Source organism: Lissotriton helveticus, chromosome 3_1 (genome assembly GCF_964261635.1).
Source record: "Lissotriton helveticus chromosome 3_1, aLisHel1.1, whole genome shotgun sequence".
NCBI lineage: Eukaryota > Metazoa > Chordata > Amphibia > Caudata > Salamandridae > Lissotriton > Lissotriton helveticus.
This window is the reverse complement of record NC_136061.1, coordinates 1,058,140,698-1,058,154,003: the sequence shown is the minus strand read 5'-3', so window position 1 is coordinate 1,058,154,003 and position 13,306 is coordinate 1,058,140,698.

The following is a 13,306-nucleotide window of genomic DNA, read 5'->3' as shown; positions in this document are numbered from 1 at the left end:
TTCCCCTGGCTGCCAGTACCCCCACCAGGACTCTGTGCCACTCTCCTTCTCCGTTGTGTCTGGAGGCCCTTTCCTCAGAGGCCGGATGAGGGAGGCGGCATCCGGAGTCACCCCCATAGGGCATGAAGGGCCAGTTTTTAGAGCATGACAGGAGGATAATGACCCGCCAGCTATGTCAAGACCTCCAAATCATATCCTGCCTCTGAGTGCCCTGGCATGGCAGGTCCTAGGGAGCAAAATTATCAACAAGAGAGATAGGGCATGAGCAGACACTCCTATACCCCTGTCAGTCTATCATAAACAACTAAGGAGTTACTAAGTGAAAAAGGAATAAAAAATAAAAAATAAAGCAAAATTGTTTGTTATATTTAATGGTTTTGTAACCCTACCTAATAAGTGAACCAGGAAAGAACAGATCTTTCTCTTTTAAAAAGGACCCTCACTCACCACTAGTTGGTGACATGCTTCATCATTGGGTCCCCGCTGGGGTGGCCGAGTGCCTCCCCAGCGTGCTACAACTCCTGAATTACAGCGGAGCTAGATGGCGGTGTGTGCAACAGTGTACCAACTAAATATGTGAGATTAACTGTGAGTGCAAAATTAAAAATACAAGTTGAAGCCTATACAATTTTTTTTTAATAAAGGCCAACCTGTAATAGGTTAAAAGCAAAGTGGGCGGACAAGCTAGGTTCTATATTAGGAAACCTGTGTCCTGTAAATAAAACAAGTGGTCAACATGTTTCTGCTGTTCATTTTGCTATTTCGGTCAGCATTCGCCAGGACCTAAGTAAAGTAGAAGATGGTCCTCCGGTGGTGTGCGCGCGCTAAGGCGCACCCTCCCGTGAGGCTCTTAGTGTGAAAAATCCAATTATTATATGTTACTCACGGTTAGTACCCGTGGACGCTCACTGACAATCACAGGAGCAAACAAAAAAACCTATAGAGAGGGAACAAAACACAGACAGAACACGAAATGACACAAGTTTTCATTTGTTACAAATTATTCAGTAGTAATGTAGTATACTCGTTGTCAGGTGTTCATTGAACCTTTGTTTTTGTCATGTTTACCATTGATAAACACACATCTCTATTTGTATCAAGGGTATACAGGTATAGATGATTTCCCCTTCCATTGATTAGTAATTTATCAACCAGGGGTCACTAAAGTCACTAATTTCAAGGCACTTTATGAACGTAGGCAGGGTGTGGTGGGAACATTCCCTACTTAACACAACATCTATACCGCCAACTATATTAGTTCAGACCAATGTATCAATAGTGATTCGTCTCAGCTCAAGATGTGCTCCTTATTGATGCACAAGAAACCAGAAAGAACCAGGAAAATCCCTCTAGAGGAATCAGTGGCATTGTGAATAAAAACAAGGGACTCACATTTCAAGAGAACAATGCTCTCCCCTTGGGTCGAGACAACGCGGGATATCTTCACGCGGTACCGATCTTAGAAAAAGGAGAAAAACATGTTACCCATCAAGCGGTAAATATTCCTGCCGGTTAACCGATTGTCTGAATCTGTGGTTGAATCGTCACTTACTTAAGTAACCACGACTCCCCGCATGGTACCTGTACTCTGGGTAGTTGTCCGCCCGGAAGTGAAGTGCATCAGCCATGATCGTGTCTTTTAGTCGTTCTCCGACCGTCCCGATCACGTGCACAACGTGATCGAAGGACGGGCTGTTTCTCATTAAAGGGGAAGTGTATGAATTATCACTCCTACAGCAGGGTTCGAACCTGCAGTGGGATAATTCTAGTGTAAGTAATCGGATGATGTTATGGACCCGAAAATGACTCAGAATGTAAAAGAATTATTGGGTGTGAGGCCTAACCACAAACCGAACCAGTTGCGTCCATAATAATCGTCACTCATCCTGCTGTTAGAATCGCCAGATTTAAAGATGACTGATTATAAAGACCATCAGAAATGTCCAATCAAATATGACGGGACTTGTCAGAATTAGGCTATTTCGATTGGGAAAGACGAGGAAGAATCAAGTTGAGAATTCAGAAATCACAACCTCTGTTAAACCCCCCCCGTAGAGATACTGGTGGACAGGCAATACAATTACTCATTCATGAGAGGTGAACAAGGGATGAGTAAAAAATGCCACCATTCTAATCATAGTATTAAATGACTGCAAACCAAAAGTATAGGCACTAATTTCTTGACAGTTCGAATGGAGTAGTTTCATAACCCATAGACTGTATCCTCCAGTTAGCAACGCCTAACTGTGCCTCATGGAATCTCATCGTTCAACCCACTCTTATTTGTGGCCAAGCGATAAATCCAGCGCTGTTCTTTTTCAAACAACACTGCCTCAGAGCATGATTCTAGATGTTCCAGAATTGTCCAATGTAAATCATTGGGAGTATGGTTTTTCTCTAAGAAGTGTACAGTCAGCTTGGTTGTTGCTCTATGACAACGGATATTGCTGCGATGTTCGCATATCCTTGTCTTGATGCGTCTCGTGGTCATGCCCACATACTGAAGGTTACATCGACATGTTATTAAATAAACAACATTGGTGGTATTGCAGTTTGTGTGACTGCGCTGTTCCCATCGAGTGCCATCAGTCGTATTCAGTGTTTTCGTGGGGGTTGTGAGATGACAGATGTTACAATTCCCACATGGGAAATACCCAGTGACTGAGGGTAGACCCCAAGCATTTAAGACATTGGCTTCTCGTTTTCCGTTGCCATATCCCTGGGACGTGTGTGCACCAAAAAATCCTTTAGGCTTGTGGCTCTCTTGTATGAAAATAGAGGCTTGTCCCATCTGTTTTTATGACTGGTGAGTATTCTCCAATTCTTTGAAATGCATTTGCTAACTGCGTTTGATAAAGGGTTATAAGTAGTCACACATGTCAGGGGAATCTCTTTGTTGTCAGTCTTGGGGTGATCATCCAAAAGTATATCACGTTATTGATTTCTGGCTCTTTTTTTACTTTTATCAATTATACCTTTGGGATACCCTCTCTGTGCCAACTTCATTGTCAGGTCACCTGCCTGTTGTTTGTAATCGGACAGATTACTACAATTTCGGCGTATCCGGAGATACTGCCCATACGGGAGATTCTCCCGTAGGGATCTGGGATGGTAACTTGAAAAATGGAGTAAGTTATTCTTCGCCGTTGGTTTATAGAAAGTTTTTGTCTATAATAGGTCACCCTTCCTGTTGATAGTAACATCCAGGAAGGTGATTTTGTCCACTGCATATTCATGTGTGAATTTCTGGTGTCTATTACATGTGTTGACCCAGGCAAAGAAGTTGATTAGTAAACTCTCCTCTCCCTTCCAGATCATCAGCACATCATCTATATAGCGCTGCCATAAGATGATATTAGCTGCGTATGGATTCATCGGATTCAGGTTCTAGGGAGCTTCACGAAGCATCCATGTTCTCCGAGCCTTGGCTTCATCCTCTATATTCAGTTGTATGTAAAATGTAATTTTAATGTATTATGTACGATTGTTCTACTGAATAAAAAAATTATCCATACAAAAGTGTGTTATAGGAGGACTAATAATTGCAAAAGGTATTACTCGAAATTCACCTTGTTCTTCAAAAGATGTGAACTGCAGTAATATTAAAAATAACCAAGTGGTACCATTTGTTTTAAATAATACATGTACCTCTGCAAATTCTAAAGCAAAATTTGTCTGATTCATAACTTCCCAAGTCATGTCGTTGCTGGACCCTAATTATTTTTACCAAGGGATTCTCAAGTTATGTCTGTCTGTTTTCCTGAATGAAATCACACTTTTTTCAGTTTGTGTTATATTCTGAAACAAGTATATCCTTTTCAAAAGCATAGAGACAGCCTTAGGAGCAGCCCCAACATTACCTGTGTATGAAATAAAATCTTTTGCATAGAATCTTGATTTCAATTTAGATAAGATGCATTCATCTAAATGGCTCTACGGCTAGGGTGAACAGAAGCAGGGAAAGCCAGCGCCTGTATTGTGCCTCCAACTACATAAAATTAATTTGATACATGACAGTACACAACCAATCTACCTTTTAAATGACTATACAAGGCTCACACTCATCTTACAAATCCCCCAGGTAACCCAAAATGTCCTACGATTTCCTATAAATAAACTCACCTCATGCAGTTGAAGGTCCTCTGTGAATCAGCACCTTACCTCCTTGCTCAATTAATCCATCAAAACTTTAACCTTTTCAGCGCGACCGCGTTTCCCCCTCCGGTGCTGGGCCCTAATAGAAACGGGCGTGGTCATGACGGAACGGTTCCGTCATGAGCACAGCTCAACCGTAGCTCATGACGGAACCGTTCCGTCATGAGCATGGAAGGGGTTAACATATTTTCGTACCACAGTTAAGTGGGGGAGATTGAGCGATTAGACACAGTTGTACATTAGGCCTAATCTTGGTAATAACAGTAAATAATGTGGGACTTTGGAACATAAAACAAAAGTTGCTGAATACATCTAGCTAAATAAAATTTCAAACGGGGGGGAGGGGTTGTCCACATCCAAAAAGACGTATGGGCATGTTGGCTACCCTTTTGCTTGTTTTACATTAATTATTCCTTAGTTAGATGTTTTTAATCTAATAGCTGTTCAGGCTATTAAATAATACATAATAAATAATACATACATACTTCCAATGTATGTGGATTCCCATCATAAACACATTATAATTGTGCTTAGTGTGTTCACTAAAGGTGTTCTAGGCCTATTGCCTCGCCACACTTCCCAGGGGGGTATTTCAACCCCACCTCTACATGATAAAAAACACAACAGATCCCTCATAATTCCTGCAAGGTTATGTCTGAAAGAGAAAAACTAAATTATCCTAAACTAATACTACTATCATTAAAAATGAGCTTTGTTCATCAGACTATGTATGGTAACCTCAGATCTTCCTTTCAGCACACATCTGGAGATCAAGATATGAAGATAGAAAGACACTGTCAGAAACCTTACTAACATGCTTCTGATGGTAGAAAATTTAAATATTAACATAATTAGCAGATATAAATTCTTCTCAAGATTAATCAGCAAGGAAAACTGTTGAGCCCGTATTTACATTACTCCATCCAAGCGAGATCATTTGCTAAGCCAGTATTCGCATCTTCATTGAATTTTAAGCAAGTCATTTCAGCTCATTTAAAGAATGTTAACTATGTTAGATTTAAAGGCACCTATATATTTTAATGATACTTTATATATGAGTAAAAATAGGAACTGGTAACAACAGGGATTTTGAAAGACAAATAAGGCCTTCACAGAGACATATTGCCTCACGTTTAGCTAACATTCAGATTTCTACATCACCAAAAGGGGCAAAACTTATTTACGTGAACATAGTGTCCGCTGTATCGATTATTGAGTATTGAAAGAGATTACAGAAACATATTAATTTGTGTTGCCTACAATCCATAAACTGTTAAATTGATATGTAATGAGTAAATAATGGTTTTCTGATACTTGCGAAATATCTGAGAAGGATGTCTTTAAGACTTGTAATGGATATTTTGAATGCAAACCCATGAATTGCAGTTGTAACATATACTGTAGCTGTATAATTTTTTTTATTTCTAAATGAAAATGGAGAGACTTCGGTGCAATATCAGTTCTCTGACAACTAGCTTAAATTTGGCAAAAGCCAAAATAGACTATAAACTGTGGTAATCACAACACTATCCTCTCTTTTTATTTATAATTATTTTATTAAACAATCAAGGAAATGGTCATTACATACAAGAGATCATTACTTATATCAGTGTTACATTTTCGTCGTGAGGCCGAAGTGTCATACATTATGATAGTGGACAGTACTAAGATGTTCACATTCTATTTACATCAGGGAGTTAGTGGTTCGTCAAGGGAGGGTACACATGGGGGCTCACACACATTCCCACGATAAACATTCCATTAAGTCCAGAGCGCTATCCATTTTCAGGGACAGCCACGAGCTACATATACTGTTTTCTCCCGTATCATACACCAATCCAAGTTCTCTTTCCAGGCGCTAAGTGTTGGTGGTGTTGCTGCTCCCCAGAGGCGGGCGATGTTTCTCTTAGCTACCATCTGTCCAAGCGTTGCCCATGTTTTGCCCTTTGCGTTCAAATCCGTGGGCTCCCAAATATTCAGGAGACATCTTTTGGCCTCAAGTCGAATTTCCACCCCTATACTGTGCTCATACATTCATGAACTTTTTTCCAGTAGTTTTGGATTAGTGGTCACTCCCAGAGTATGTGTAGAAAAGTCCCCTCCAGGCCACATTGCCTCTTACACATCCCATCTTCACTCCTGCCCATCAGCACCAATCTATGTCCAGAAAGATACACCCGATGTAGAATCTTTAATTGGAGCAGCCTTAGTTTCACGGAGATGGCAAGTTCCTCAGGGGAAGAGAGTGCTTCCTGCTATTCCTCGTCATCTATTTCTAGACCGCCCCTCCCCCATTTCTCCCTCAATGTCAGTAGGGGATCAGGAGTGTGATGTATGAGCTTTTTATATGTGAGGGATAAAGCTTTTTTCAGGCAGGTATCCGTCAAGTAGTCTATCTTCAAGAGGAGAGGACTCCGGAAGGGATAAACCTGTTGGGATGTTGGTCTGAAGGGAGTGCCAGACTTGTACATATCTAAAGTACTCCAATTCGGCCATCTCATGTGTCAGCTGCAGTGAGGCAAATGACACCACTCTGTGCGGTCCCCAGAGGTCTCTTATGCGGGAGAGCCCTATTAGATCCCACTTGTCAAACACCTTAGTCCGACCCAATGTACCTAGGTGCTCGGAATCCCAGAGTGGAGTCATGAGCGTGAGTTTATTGGCCCACCCCAAGCTGCGGTTTACTGCGTGCCAAAGTTTGACCGACTGTCTTGTAGGCCCTATAAGGGGATATTTGTTTGGCTTAGAGTAAAGCGCCCTCGTGAAATCACCACCCGGGAAAATCCACCTGTCCATGCCATAGCCGGGATCATCACCACTGCGGTATGTACATTGGTTGATGCAATGCCCGAGAGGGCAATACCCCCATCATACCAACCGAGTGTTCGTTTATGGAGCGATAAACGTGGTTTCCCGTCCCATAGTAGGTCTCTTTGTGTGGCTTCCATGTATTTAAAAACCCCTTTGGGACTAGATCTGGGCAATTCTGGAGGGCATATAGGAAACGTGGCAGTGCCATCATTTTAAAGAGCGCTGCACATCCTAGCAGAGACAGCGGGAGCGTTTTCCAGGTAGTGGTATCTCGCTTGAACCTCTGCAAGGGTGGGAGGAGGTTCCGTTTGTAGCTGGTTTTGGCATCAGTAGTAAGGAAAATACCTAGGTATTTGAATCCATCTGTGACTGTCTGAATCGGGCAGTCCTTTGGCATTGAGGGGGGATTCCCATGCAGGACGTATAACAACGATTTGCTCCAGTTAATTCTGTAACGAGAGTTTTTCCCGAAGCTAGTGAATATGTCCAGAACCACCCTTAATTACTGTTGGGGGGAGGTGCGATAGAGAAGGATGTCGTCTGCGTATAAGGAGATCCGGTATTCCCACCCTTCGGCCATTTAAGTCTCCGGATAGAAGAGTCCCTTCGTATCCAGGCCACAAGAGGCTCAAGGGATAGAGCGAAAAGCAATGGCGAGAGTGGACAGCACTGCCTCGTCCCCCTACCAAGTGTGAACACTTCCGATTTTTTGTTGTTAACTACCACTTGGGCCAAAGGTTCCGTATAGAGGGACCGCACCCATCCGATTAAATTAGGGCCAAAGCTCAACTTTTTAAGGACCGCCATCATGTATGCCCATTCCAGTGTATCGAACGCCATTGTCGCATCTAAAGAAACTACTATTGCATCCTCTGGGATAGTGGAGCAGCGCCCCAACACTCCGTGAAGTCGACGCAGGTTAAGAGCAGTGTTGCGGTGTGGCATGAAGCCCGATTGATCTGGGTGGACTAATTTATCTATTATTGGCTTTAGTCTATTTGCTAGGAGCTTCGCATGTATTTTGGGCTATGCATTCAATAAAGAAATCGGTCTATACAAGGCACATTCGTCTTTAGGTTTCCCTGCCTTAGGAATGGCCACCAGTGTGGCGAAATGCTAGTCTCGTGGCAGCATTCTCACCTCTCTACTGTCTTCATACATACGTTTCAGATAAGGTGCCAATCTGTCGGGTTTTAGCTTGTATAGCTCAATAGGTAGACCTTTTGGGCCTAAGCATTTCCCTGGCCGGAGGTCCCTGATCGCCGTAGCCAGCTCGTCGTTGGTGAGTGCGCTCTCCAATGCCTCTCAATTGGGGTCAGCGAGGGTAAGTAATCGGATGTCTGCAAGTAATTTGGAGGAGTCTTCCTCCGAGAGTTCTGAGCCCCTTCGATACACTCGCTTGAAACGCGCTGCAAACTTGTAGACTATGTCATGAGGTTCCGTAAAAGCAGCACCGGAACTGCTTTTTAGCTCCAATACTAGTCTCTGTGCCTTTTCTTGTTTGTCAAGCCAGGCTATCAGTTTGCCCGCTTTGTCCCCCTGGTCGTATAGGTGTCAGTTTTTGTCTCTTGCGAGGGTTTTAGAAGCGTCGGTTGCTATTCCTTTGTATTCGGCCGCTTTAATTTCCATTTGGTGAAGAGCAGCTTGATCTTCGGCATCATTTGCGACCTCTTTGAGACGAAGGAGGTCACATTCAATAGGGACAATATGTTTTTCTCTTTCTATACGCATCCCTGCTATAGCCGAGAGGGTGTGCCCCCTAATTACCGTTTTAAACGCTTCCCACAGGGTGGTAGAGGAATCCCCTGTACCTTTGTTTTCTTGGAAATATTGGTCAATGGCCTGGTTGATAGTAGCTTTGGCCTCCGGGTTGTGGAGATACCAAGGATTTCTAGGTGCTATGCAGCCTACCCTCTTCTCCCCAATGGTGAGATGGATCCACAGAGGGGTGTGATCGGAAATGCCCCGTGCCAAGTGTTTAATGTCCTGCGTGATCGTGTGTAAGTGGAGAAGCATGAGAATATAGTCTATCCTAGAGAAGGTATGGTGTGATCCTGATAAGAATGTGTATTTCTGGAGGTTTGGGTAGCGCTGTCTCCAGAGGTCTGTGAGGCCAAATGCCTAATAAAATTAGAGAGCCAGTTTTGCCCAGCACTGATATCTCGTGGTGGGTGACGATCTAGCAGGCCCGATACAACTGAGTTGAAGTCCCCACCAATTATGAGTTGCCCCTCGGGAAAGGAGAGAGTAGGAGCGTCCCAAGGTCTTTGTATGATTGTTTGGAGACCTGGTAGTATATAAACCATTAACAATGTGAGTGTAAGCCCTTCCCATTGTTCCGAGACCGCCGTGAAGTATCCCAGCGGGTCGGTCCAGGTGTGTTTAATACTGAGTGGGAGGGTATGCCTGAGTAGGATACTCACCCCTCGGGACCCAGATGTGAAGCCGTAGTGCGCCACCATTGTGTACCCCCATCTGTTTAGTGCCTTACAATTGTTTCCGATTAAGTGCGTTTCCTGGAGTAAAGCGACATCTGGGAGGAGACGCTTTATATGCTGGAGAGCAACACTTCTTTTTATCTTGTCTCCCAACCCGTTGATGCTCCAACTCAAGAGCTTCAAGCTTTTATCCCACTTCGTACTGATTGTGGCAATATACATTTCTGTACAACCTTCGAAGTATGCAACACCACCAAATCACAATATATTGTTTCCTGCATGACCAACGCGCCCCCGTTCCCACCCCCCCCAAAAACAACAAGAAAAGTGTAGAACACATTCAACACTCGAACATCCCAGACATCAGCCCCCCTTCCCTGCTACCCTGCCACGTAGGTTTGAAACTACCCATATCCCCAATTAGCAGAGTGCCTATCACCCTAGAAACTAGTCACTAGTGACGTGGGGAAGTGAGCTAGTACCAACTCTGGCCGCCAGAGGCCCATCCCCATAACTTTAAGAGGCTTGTCAGGTTTGGAACCCCGGGGTAGTATAGGCCCCATCCCACACAACATAGCTCCCGCCCATCCTTCCTGTGAGAAACATATTGTACCATTAGTGACGTAAGGCCAGTTTAGGAGTCCAGTACACAGAGTCTATTTCATTTAATGTCTCTGGCCGTAGGTCCACCCCCATCTTTGCTGAGGAATATCAAGATGTGCGGCTCCACAGTCTTACTGGCCAACGCCTCATGGGACACCCCCCACTCACTTTATCATCAAGAAAGATTATATATTACAGTTTGTCGAGGTAGTCTCGTCAGCGCCACATCAGGAAACCAGAGTCAATCAGTCTCTCTGGGTTACTAGCGTTCCCGGGCTGCTGGATCTCGATCTCCTGGAATGCTGGCTTCGTTAATCTGTGTCCGATCTTCCATCTGTTGATCCCGGCAATCGGGTTTGGACCTTTCTCCAACTGCCCCCTTTCGCTGCTGCTGTTCTCTGCAGGGCCATCCCATCCAGCCAGTCCTGCACCTCCGGTGGAGTAGTGAGGAAGAGCGATTTTCCATCCACTATGACTTTGAGCTTTGCTGGGAAGAACATCATATATTTGATCCCTCTTTGTCTAAGTACAGCCTTCACCCCGTTGAAGGACCATTGTTATTGTTGGACTTTAAGCATAAAATCCGGGAAGAATCGTATTGTTGAATTTTCGTATTGTAGGTCTCCCTGGACTTGAGCTGCCTGTAATATTGCTTTGCGGTCCTTATAGTTGAGGATTTCGGCGATTATAGTCCTAGGGGCTGCACCTGGTTTGGGTTTGAGGATTGGCACCCGGTGCGCCCTCTCAGTGGTGAATAGCGAGGAGAGCCGCTTCGGTTTAAGGTGGTTAAGGATTAGATTTTCAAGGAAAAGGTCCATACTCAGCCCTACCACGCCGTCCGGGACTCCGACCACTCTGATGTTATTTCGACGGGCCCTCCCTTCTTGGTCTTCAAGTTTCAGAGCCATTTGATGGTATTAGAGAACCAGTGTGTTGACCCGTTCTTCGAGCTTCTTCGTGGAGGTTTGGAGTTCCAGGACATAAGCTACGTTAGCTTTGCCTTTGTCCACCGTTTTGTTCATATCATCTCTCAACAACTTAATTTCAATGGATACTTTGTCGATTTTTGTTTTGAGAGTGGTCCCCAGCTCCTGGATGGCCGCCATTATGGATGTGAGAGACGTCTAGTTGGTGTCAGACTGATCATCTTGAGCTCCCCCATCTTGTGGGGCTGACTTTGGGACAGCATAATTATCAAGTTTGTTTTTTTGCACTGTTTTGGTACCCTTGGGCTTCATTGTGTATTCGCACTTATCCGGGCCATACCGCAAAAGGACTCACCCTCTCCCAGTGATGCTGTGTCTTCCTCCCGAAAAACTGCAGTTCGTTTGAGCAGTGGACCCCTTTGACCGCCGTCTGCGGCAGGTATGTCGGTATGCTCATGTGGCAGGGGATGTGGCCTCCCCCCTGGGTCCTCAGGGGTATGCGCACTTCTTCGCCAGGTGGTGGTTTCTGCCCCCTGTTCCATTTTTTGTATGCTCCCTCACTTTTAGGCAGACAATAGGATCCAGGATGCCTTGGAAAAGTCCAACAGCCACAGCGCGTGCCGCACCTGCAGGCCCCGATATAGATTTTTCAGTGTCTGGTATTTTGCACGCGGGCCTACTCCCCCAAGTCCAGGAAAGAGAGCGACCCCCCCGTTGCCAGCACATCGCTCCCTACACACACGTTCGCCTCAGGCGCAGGCTGCCCAATCGCCCCAGGGTGCGCCTGCTATTGTTATAGTCCTCGTCTCCGGGTAGGCCATCCCTGCAAGCTAGAGGAGAAGGGAGCCTTTCGTCTTAACATTCGTGGTCGTCGGGTGTCTCTGTGAGGCCGCCTTGCTGCGCTCCACCCCGCCCCTGGATGTAAAGGTGTGCCGGGCTGGAGAGGTCCAGAAAAGGGGAAGGTGTACCTGTGTGTCCCCGCTCACCTGAGTCAGTGGAATGGCGCAGGGGCAGCAGTGTTGTGGGGCCTCAAGCGTCTGCCCCCGCCCAGTGTCCACGGTTGTAGAAGTGGCCCTCCAGAGGCCCGGGCCGCGTAGCTCCACACCCCACCAGGGCCGCCGATATCCAAGCGTGCCCCCAGGCCGAAGGCCAATGCCAGCTGGGTGTCACAGAGGGAGTTGGGGAGGGGGGCTCTAAGAGGGCAGCGCAGGTCCTCCCACAGCTAATCGAGCCACCATGCAGGGCCCTACACCAGTGGCTGAGAGCGTTTCTTCTAGGCCACGTTCGATTACTCCGGGCTGCCACTGCGGCATCACCGAGTTACGGGGCGGTCTCAGGATTTTCGTTCAAAGCCGGATTTCGCAGCGATCCGGTCCCCGCCTACTTTACTAACACTCGCAATGCTCTGGGTCTCCTCCTGCTGGATCGTAGATGGATTTGTATGGGGTTTTAGGGCTCGACTCCGGCAGAGCTCTTTCGTCAGGCAGCCATCATCGTTGGCGCCAAGCCACGCCCCCAAAACTATCCTCCATTGGTATCATATGCACAGTGCATTATCCCCTTCCCTTTTACTTGGAAAGTGACTCCTCTGTGTCATAGTGTTATACCAACTCAACTCTCACCCCACTGTTTGATAGTACCCCTGAAGGCTGTGACCTTAGGCAATTTGGTCTTCTGCTGTGCCCCCTCCATAACAATATTCTGGGCAGCATCATAGCCCTTAGTCTTTGTGGCTCCTACTCAAATCTGCTTTTCTTTCTGGCCTTTCCCTCCTTACCATTTTGCTCCACCGGTTGGGTCACAAATTGCCTGACAGGCAATCCCTGCATAATGACTCTGTACAGCTTCATGAGCCACTCAGGTAAAATAGGGCACACATCTTCCCCCACCTCATTTTCACCGAAACAACATCGGTACATTTCCGTCTCCCAGAAATCTCAGAAGTCAAAATAAAACTCTCTTGTTTCATCCTAATCAAGGCTACCCAATGTAACTATTTATTTTCAGATTAGCATCATATTTGCTTGTTAATATGAACCTTTTGCAATTGGAAAGATAATGCTGTGATTTAGAGAACCATGTATTTCTGGGATAGGCCAAATTAGGGTTTAACTAGGCGTTGACTCCAACTTGTTTCTTGGCGCATCCATATTCAATGTGTGCTTATACTTTTCATTGAGACTGCTGTGCAGCAAAACATGCAATCTTGTTTTGTGATGATGTGCTGTTCTGGAAGAACTACTGAGTAAAGACCTTTGTTACTTTTCAAGGCTCTTCCTGTTTTCTCACCGTGGCCTATTCCTTTATGAGACTTTTGACATTAGGAGAGAGAGACAGATAAGTATTCATTTAGTGGGGTAGTGCTAAGATGGT